The sequence below is a fragment of the Eucalyptus grandis genome, chromosome 7, assembly GCF_016545825.1.
Source record: "Eucalyptus grandis isolate ANBG69807.140 chromosome 7, ASM1654582v1, whole genome shotgun sequence".
NCBI classification, from domain to species: domain Eukaryota; kingdom Viridiplantae; phylum Streptophyta; class Magnoliopsida; order Myrtales; family Myrtaceae; genus Eucalyptus; species Eucalyptus grandis.
The window spans coordinates 12,147,604-12,155,379 of NC_052618.1; positions in this window are offsets into that span (position 1 = coordinate 12,147,604).

Here is a 7,776-nt window from a genome sequence, read left to right on the forward strand (position 1 = left end):
CTTCACACTCGTATCACCCGGGTTTCGGCTTTGAGAGCTTTTCGAAATTTTTCAGCTTTTCCTTTCTTCTTCTTCGAAGAGGACAATTGGGTCGATGTGTCCCTTCTTTTTACATTCAAAGAAAACGACATCTTTGTTTGGTTCTCATCATCAACGACTTGGTCTCATTGTCTTTGGAAGCTTTGTTTCTTTGAGTTGAACCTTTTTTCCTTTTCTATTCAGTTTTCTGAATCTTCTTATCATGAGAGCAAGCTCCTCATCGTCCATATCATCTTCTTGAATGTATCATCGAATCATCATTTGATTTTAATGCAATGGATTTCTTACCTTTTGGATCTTCATCTTCATTGATCCGTTCCACTTCATAAGACTGAAGAGTTCCAATCAGCCGTCGTCGAGATAGTGGCATAATTCTTTGCGTCTCTCTAATTGAAGTCTTTATGTGATTCCAATCCTTGGAGAGTCCACGCAGTAGCTTGTTTACCTTCATGGGATCAGAAATTGTTTGTCCTTGATTTTCAAGACCATTGACAATATCTGTAAAATGGCTAAACATGTCAGTTATAGATTCTCCTGGTTTCATTTTGAAGGCTTCATATTGACCGAGGAGAATGTTAATTCTGGTTTCCTTCACTCGATCTGTTCCTTCATAGGTGATATGCAATCTGTCACAAACTTCTTTTGCTGTAACACAAGAAGATATTATGTTATATTCAGTTGGTGACAAAGCACAATATAAAGAGTAAATTGCTTTTGCATCGAGTGCTTGTCTCTTGATTATCTCTTCCTGAGTCATTCCGCTGGTCTCAACAGTTTCTTTCCCTCTTTTAGAGACTGATGCAACTATAGGAGTAACTCATTTTTCTACAACGTCCCATTCCAGAGGATCCTTTGATCGTAGGAAAGCTTTCATCTTGTTCTTCCAGATGTTGTAATCCTTTCCATCAAAGTAGGGTGGTCTGGTATTGCTTTGCCCTTCCATCAGCCCTGGTGCTAACATACTAGCCATGGATCTTTTACTCTGAAGCAAAACACTTCAAATAAAGTGAGTACACGAGCTCTGATAGCAATTGATATAGCTAGTATAAGTACCTAGAGGGGGGTGAATAGGTATATAAAGGATTTTTCTCGATAATTGCACAATACTAGACAGTTGATAGATTTGAGACAAACGATAATCAAAGTAAGACTGAGAGAAGAGAAAATTGAACACACGGTTTATAGTGGTTCGGCTTATGTCAAGTCTACGTCCACTCTTTTGCACTGACAGGCTATTGGCTGGATTCCACTATGAACAAAGAGATGTTACAGTGTTGTTCTCCCTTGCTTTCACGGTGTAGATGATCTACCACACTCGCTCAAGGTATCACTAAGTATGAACACTCTTTGTGAGTACAATTTTGCTCAAAATGTATCGACTGATAATCAAGGTGCTTCAAACTCTGGAATTTCTCTATCGATCATGCACTAAAGTAACTAGAACGTCTTCCTTTTATACTCTTTTATGCCATCATACCCGTTGGCACTTACCAAAGGAATTCCTCCAATCTACTCGTTGGACGGAATCAATTAAGAAGATCATTCGAGCTATTAAAGGAACTTGACGATAGCCCATCAATCCTGTTCGCCCATACAATCAGGATCTTGGTTTCCAAGAATAGAACCTTCCAAGAATATTTCGTCGATCATCGGATCTTCAAACGATCTTGATTACGAATAAAAGAATCCGTTATATTTATCCAGCCAAGAGATCTTCTCCAGAGGATAGGACTAAATCCTCAACCAAATACTTCACTCTGGATTGCCTTCGTCATTGGATTAGAAAAAGCTGTCAATGAGAATAGTCTTGAGTCTTGAGTCTTGAGTCAGGTGATCGAAAGTCTTCGGACTCAAAATAGAAGATCTGTACTTATCCAGGACTAGACCGATAGAAACGTTTTGTCGGCTTCAAAATATTCTCGGAAAGATTTCTCCAACATTCTCTTGGACTGAAATAAGCTAAATTTCACTTGGGCTGTCTTCGTGGATGGGCTGCGGCAGAAAATGGACCGTTGAAAATCTGCTGGGCCCGTTGATGTGGCTAAACTTCGCTGGGCCGTGGACACGTACGATGGGAGCAGTTTGCTGGCATCGAGCGATGGAGAGAATTCGTGGGACGACTTGGGTCAACGATGGAAGGGCTTCGACTTGGGGTTTTGACCGAGAAGCTGGGATGCGTTGATTTGGTTGTTGGACAAATGGAAATCGTGGAGGCGTTGGTTTTCTCGGTCTTCAAACGGCGCTGGCGTGGGCTGCTTGCTCGAGTCTTCAGCGTTGAGGAGTTTGACCAAGAGAGGGCAGCAAAGGAGAACTCGGTGAAGACGTGGCTTCCTCAAGCTGCGAGGTTGGCGTTGGTCTCGCGGTAGCAGCAACAAGGAAGTCGAGCTGCAGGCGTGAAGACTGAAGGAAATGCTGACCAAGGTGATGAAGTAAGGGACGTGCGGTAGCTGACTTCGATGGTGGGGAAATGGAGCTGTGGCGTCTTCAGCTTCGCTGCTGGATGCACGAACGAAGGGGAGAAGATGGGTTTCGGTGGTGTTGACACCGACGTGGCAGAAGATGGGGCGGAAGATGGGGTGGTGTTGTTTCGGTGGGCTTGTGGCCGAACAAACGAGAGAGAGAGGAGCGGAGATGGGGCTTCGGTAAATCTTCGTGGACAAGATGAACAAAGAAAATGGAAAGCAAGGCGAGACAGCTGGTCTTTTGGGCAGGCGCAATTCGCACGAGGGAGAAAAAGAACCGGTCAAGTGTATGGAAGAAGCCGAGGAAGGGGGGGCAAGGATAGCAATTTCTATCTCTTCCATTAACTCCATGTCCCCTTAAAGCCCACAACTCATCCCTTGGTCTATAATACTTTATTGCAATGAAAATCCACCAATTTAATATAATTTAAAGCCAATAATATTCAGCCCTCCCATAGCTCCGAATTTCCTAGGCTTTGAGCTTCAATTTCTTTACAAATTCCCCAAATTTGATGTCCACTTTCATCGAAGAAAAAGCCCATACCATTTATGCAAGTGCCCATCGCCAAATAGTTCAGCTTGAAAGTTAAATTCCCTTCAATTCGGCCAATCCGAGTTTCTGTTAATTTCCGCAGCGTCCGATTCGATTTTCGGTAAAAATCCCGAACTCGATGGAATTTCTCTAAAAGACAAGACGACGTCCTATACATGAACCGTGACATGCTCGAACGTCCAATTCCCGAAACCGAATTCAATTTCGTGGTTAAAATTGACCGAACGCGATTTTAGTCCGATCCGACCTATTGAGTAGCTTTTAGGGATTTTACCGTGGTTATATCCCTTAACGGATTCACCCAATAGATTGGTTAACTCATGAGTGATCAGCTCAGAGAAAAGGACCATAGACGAGATGCCCATTTCATATATTCGGGACGAGTCGAAAATTCAGGATGTCACAGGTTAGTTAGATTAGATTAGTGATTTAATTAATTGTGGTTGCATGTTAGGTGGATAGTTTAGTGCAATTAAAGCCTAGACAAGCTCTAGTATTTAACTAGAGTGGTTCAAAAATTTTCCGGGCTCATCTTAGCTTCCAATTAGGCTTTATTGGGCCTAAGTTGTATTTATTGCATTTAATAATTAATTTCCATAATTATTTAATTATTTATTTATTTTTCGAAAATTAAACCGGGATGGTCGGTGATCGAAATTTTATGCTGATTGCAATGGTGCTTTCTGTTTATTTAAATGAGTGCCAGATTATGCAAAATTGAGTGTGATTGGTGTTTGTGGGTATTTATCCCTAAAATTGGATAACGTTGGTAATTAACTGGAAAATTACTGGGCGTCGGTTTATAGTGCCAAAGATTTATTTTGGGACTGATGAAAATAGTTAAAGGTTCAAAAGTGAAAACCTTGTATTTTAGCTAAGGTCGGCCGTGTACCCACACACATGTATTTTATCAAGAATGATAAAAGTGGTAAATTGAATTGTATGGTTCGAGATGGTATACTATATCGCCTACGGGCGATATGTCAGCTTAGATTGAGAGCAGTATACCGGTATACTATATCAACCTACGGGCTCTGATATGTCAGCTTAGCGAGAGTAGTATACCTTATCAACTTAGTGAGAGCAATATTATTATATTAGAGTGAGCATTAACAGTATATTATATCAACCTAAGGGCTCTGATATGTCAGCTTAGATTGCGAGTAGTATACTTGATCAACTTAGAGGGAGCATTATTAGTGTGCTATATCAACCCAAGGGTTCGATATGTCAGCTTAGATAAGTCCTCTGACGCCTGATTGTGCTTAGGTAGCCCTTATGGCATATTTTCTTCCTAATCAGGTCTTAAGGGGTTGAACTCACTGAGACGTCATCTCATCCCATTGTACTAAGAAATTCATTGAACAAAGTTATCACATTCTGATACATTGGCACCCTGAGGGTCTTGAGTATGTGCTAGTGAAATCCATAGTCTGGGTTGATGCAAGGTTACCCCGAAAGGTGCCTCTAATACCGGTCGTAGTATCGCCATTATCATAATGGCCAAAGGGTGGGCCCTGTACTGGAATCTGATATACCTTTATACGTGATGGATGTTGCTTTTGGAAAGGGTACAACAGACCTTAAGGATGGTGCAGTGGTGGACTCGAAGGACCCCAAGCTTAACGATCCAGATTCTTCGGTGTACTCAGCAGCAGGCTCTAGCTGGAGTATGGAGGTAGGAGAGGTCAAAGAGGACGATGATGAGTGACCTGTAGTGGTTTGGAACCCCGACCCCTGTTTGCAGACTTTATTTTTTGAATGGTTTGTGTAGGACCCGACTTGGCTAGTGTGGATTGTAATATATACATTCTGGTGTGATGTATATAAGTGTGGTTGTGGTTTTCAAGTTCGTAATTTGTGGCCCTGCTTTCCTATCACATTGTTTTATTGTCTGGGGATTTTATATATGTTTCCGCATGCGTATCTAAAATGAATGGGTTGGCGATGCGTCTTGGGACATCACTATATTATCGACCAAGAAGGGATGGGCACGAGCTCGGAGGATCGGGATATGACATCCCCGTTTAGTGGTATCAGAGCCTGGTCATTAAAGATTGGTGTGATAAGATGCGATGGTTATAGGATAGTAAGTAGGAAGGCCTTTTAATTCATGCTGGTGCTTGTTTGTGATAGTTGTTTGATAGAATTGCTTATTGTGTGTGGATAGCTCAACTTCTAATCTAGTGTGGATTCGGAAGACAGGTTTCAGTAGAGGGCTGAACCATGAGTGAGCAAGAGCAAAGAACTCTTAGTAAGAGGACCGTGAGGCCTGTAGCTCAGGGTAGGACGTTGACCAGGGTTGGTACCCGAGGAGGCCGAGGTAGAGCGCTAGCGCAAGTGGTGTAGCATCACCTCCCGTTGGTGCTGGGGTAGCAACCCCTGGTGATTCCAGAATTGAAGGGATCATACAGTTTTTGGAAGCTATGAGGGACTTGATTGGGCAGCAGGCTTAGAATCAAGCCGCCGTTGTTGCAGCCGTTGCTACTGTCGCTGTTGCCACTACCGCTAAAGCTGCCCCCACTGCCGTACCTGTCGTTGCACCTGTTGTCACTCCTGCTGAAGTTCCACTGGAAAATGTGGCCGCTGGAAGGCCAATCGATAAGTTAGTGGAACAATTTCTGAAGCTGAACCCGCCGAGGTTCATTGGTGAAGGAGATCCAGAAACCGCGTCACTCTGGATCCAAGATCTCGAGAAAGCATTTGCAATTCTGATGTGCAACGAAGAGGAGAAAGTAGTGTTGGCAGTGTACCAACTACAAGGGAATGCGAATATCTGGTGGAGAGCCGCCAAGGATACAGTATTTCCGGAGGGTGTGGTCCCAGTGTGGGACGCCTTCCTCAGAGCCTTCAACGATCATTATTTTCCGGGTACTGCGTGGGAACAAAAGATGGAGGAGTTCCAGTGCCTTCATCAGGGGTCGATGACCGTTGACTAGTATGGGGTCAAATTTGCGGAGCTTTCCGGTATGCTCGAGGTTAGTTGAGGATCCTGAAGAAAAAGCCCGAAGATTCAAAAACAGTCTTCGTTATGAATTAAAACAACCTCTGTTGCCATTGGATCTGACTAATTATCGAGAAGTCTATCATCAAGCTTAGATGATAGAGAGATGTTTGAAAGAGCAAGCTGCCTCATCTGGATCGAGGTTTAGCTCTTGTAGAGAAGGAATCCGTCAGGGAAAGAAGCCCATGACTGGAGGTAGATTCCAGATTCCGCACAATAGGAAGGGTGGAGTTGGCAAATGATCAAATCGATTGAGGTGTGTCGCGCTTGTGGAAGGCGACATGGAGCGAACCAGTGCCCCCAAAGGACAGGCGCCTATTTTGAATGTGGCTAGCAAAATCACATGGCCAGGGATTGTCCAGGAAGGACAAGAGGACAAACATAATTACCGCCGCCACCACCGGTTGGATAGATTAGAGGGTTTGCGCCTCAGAATGCACCGCAAGGAGGACAGCTTAGACCCCGGTTCAAGGCATGGTGTATGCCATCACTCAAGGTCGAGGCGGAGGGCTGGGCTTGACGTGATCACGGTGTACGGTTTCGCTAAACAACCATCATGCTTATGCTTTATTCGACTGAGGAGCAACTCATTCCTTTATTGCCAAGTAATATGTTTAATTGATAGGATTAAGTCATGAATTGCTGGAATCTATTGTTAGCTTATGTACATTATTGAAGGATAAGATGTTATCTGCTTTGGGTTGTTCTGGTTGCAAGTTAATGATTGGTGAGCGAGAGGGGAAAATAGACTTGTTAGTCCTAGCCATGTATGACTTTGATTTGATAATTGGCATGGACCGACTCACCAAGCAACAAGCTAAAATGGACTGGTATTGCAAAGTGATTAAGTTTAACCCGTTAAAGGGTGAGAGCTTTGAGTTTGTAGGGAACCGAGGAGGACCCTCGATTTCCCTAATCTCATCGCGAGAGGCAACCCGTTTGTTAGACAGGGGTTATCAAGGTTGCCTGGCGACTGTCGTGGATACGACAGGTTGAGGAACTAAAGATCGAAGATATTTCAGTTGTGCAAGAATTTCTAAATGTATTCCTGAAGGAATTGCCAGAATTGCTGCAAGAGAGAGAGATTGAGTTTGTGATTGAGTTAGCACCTGGGACAGAGCCAACCTCTAAGGCTCCTTATCGGATGGCGCTATCAGAATTGAAGGAACTGAAGGTGCAAATGCAAGAGCTGTTAGATAAGGGATTCATACATCCCAATGCATCACCTTAGGGAGCACCAATTCTCTTTGTAAAGAAGAAGGATGGTTCGTTGCGTTTGTGCATCGACTATCACCAACTCAATCAGGTGACAATCAAGAACAAGTATCCATTGCCGAGGATTGATGACTTGTTTAATCAGTTGCAAGGAGCGTCGATATTTTCGAAAATCAACTTAAGGACAAGATATCATCAGCTGAGGATCAAGAAGGAAGATATTCCAAAGTCAGCATTTCGTACTCGGTATGGTCATTATGAGTTTACTGTGATGCCATTCAGGTTGATGAATGCTCCAGCTGCTTTTATGGATTTGATGAACCGAGTATTCAAGGAATATCTGGATCAGTTTGTGATTGTGTTCATCGATGATATTCTGGTGTATTCGAGAAGTGCTAAGGACATAAGGATCATCTGAGATTAGTGCTCTAGACCTTAAGGATTCATCAGCTATATGCTAAGTTTAGCAAATGCGAGTTTTGGCTGACTCGTGTTGCGTTTTT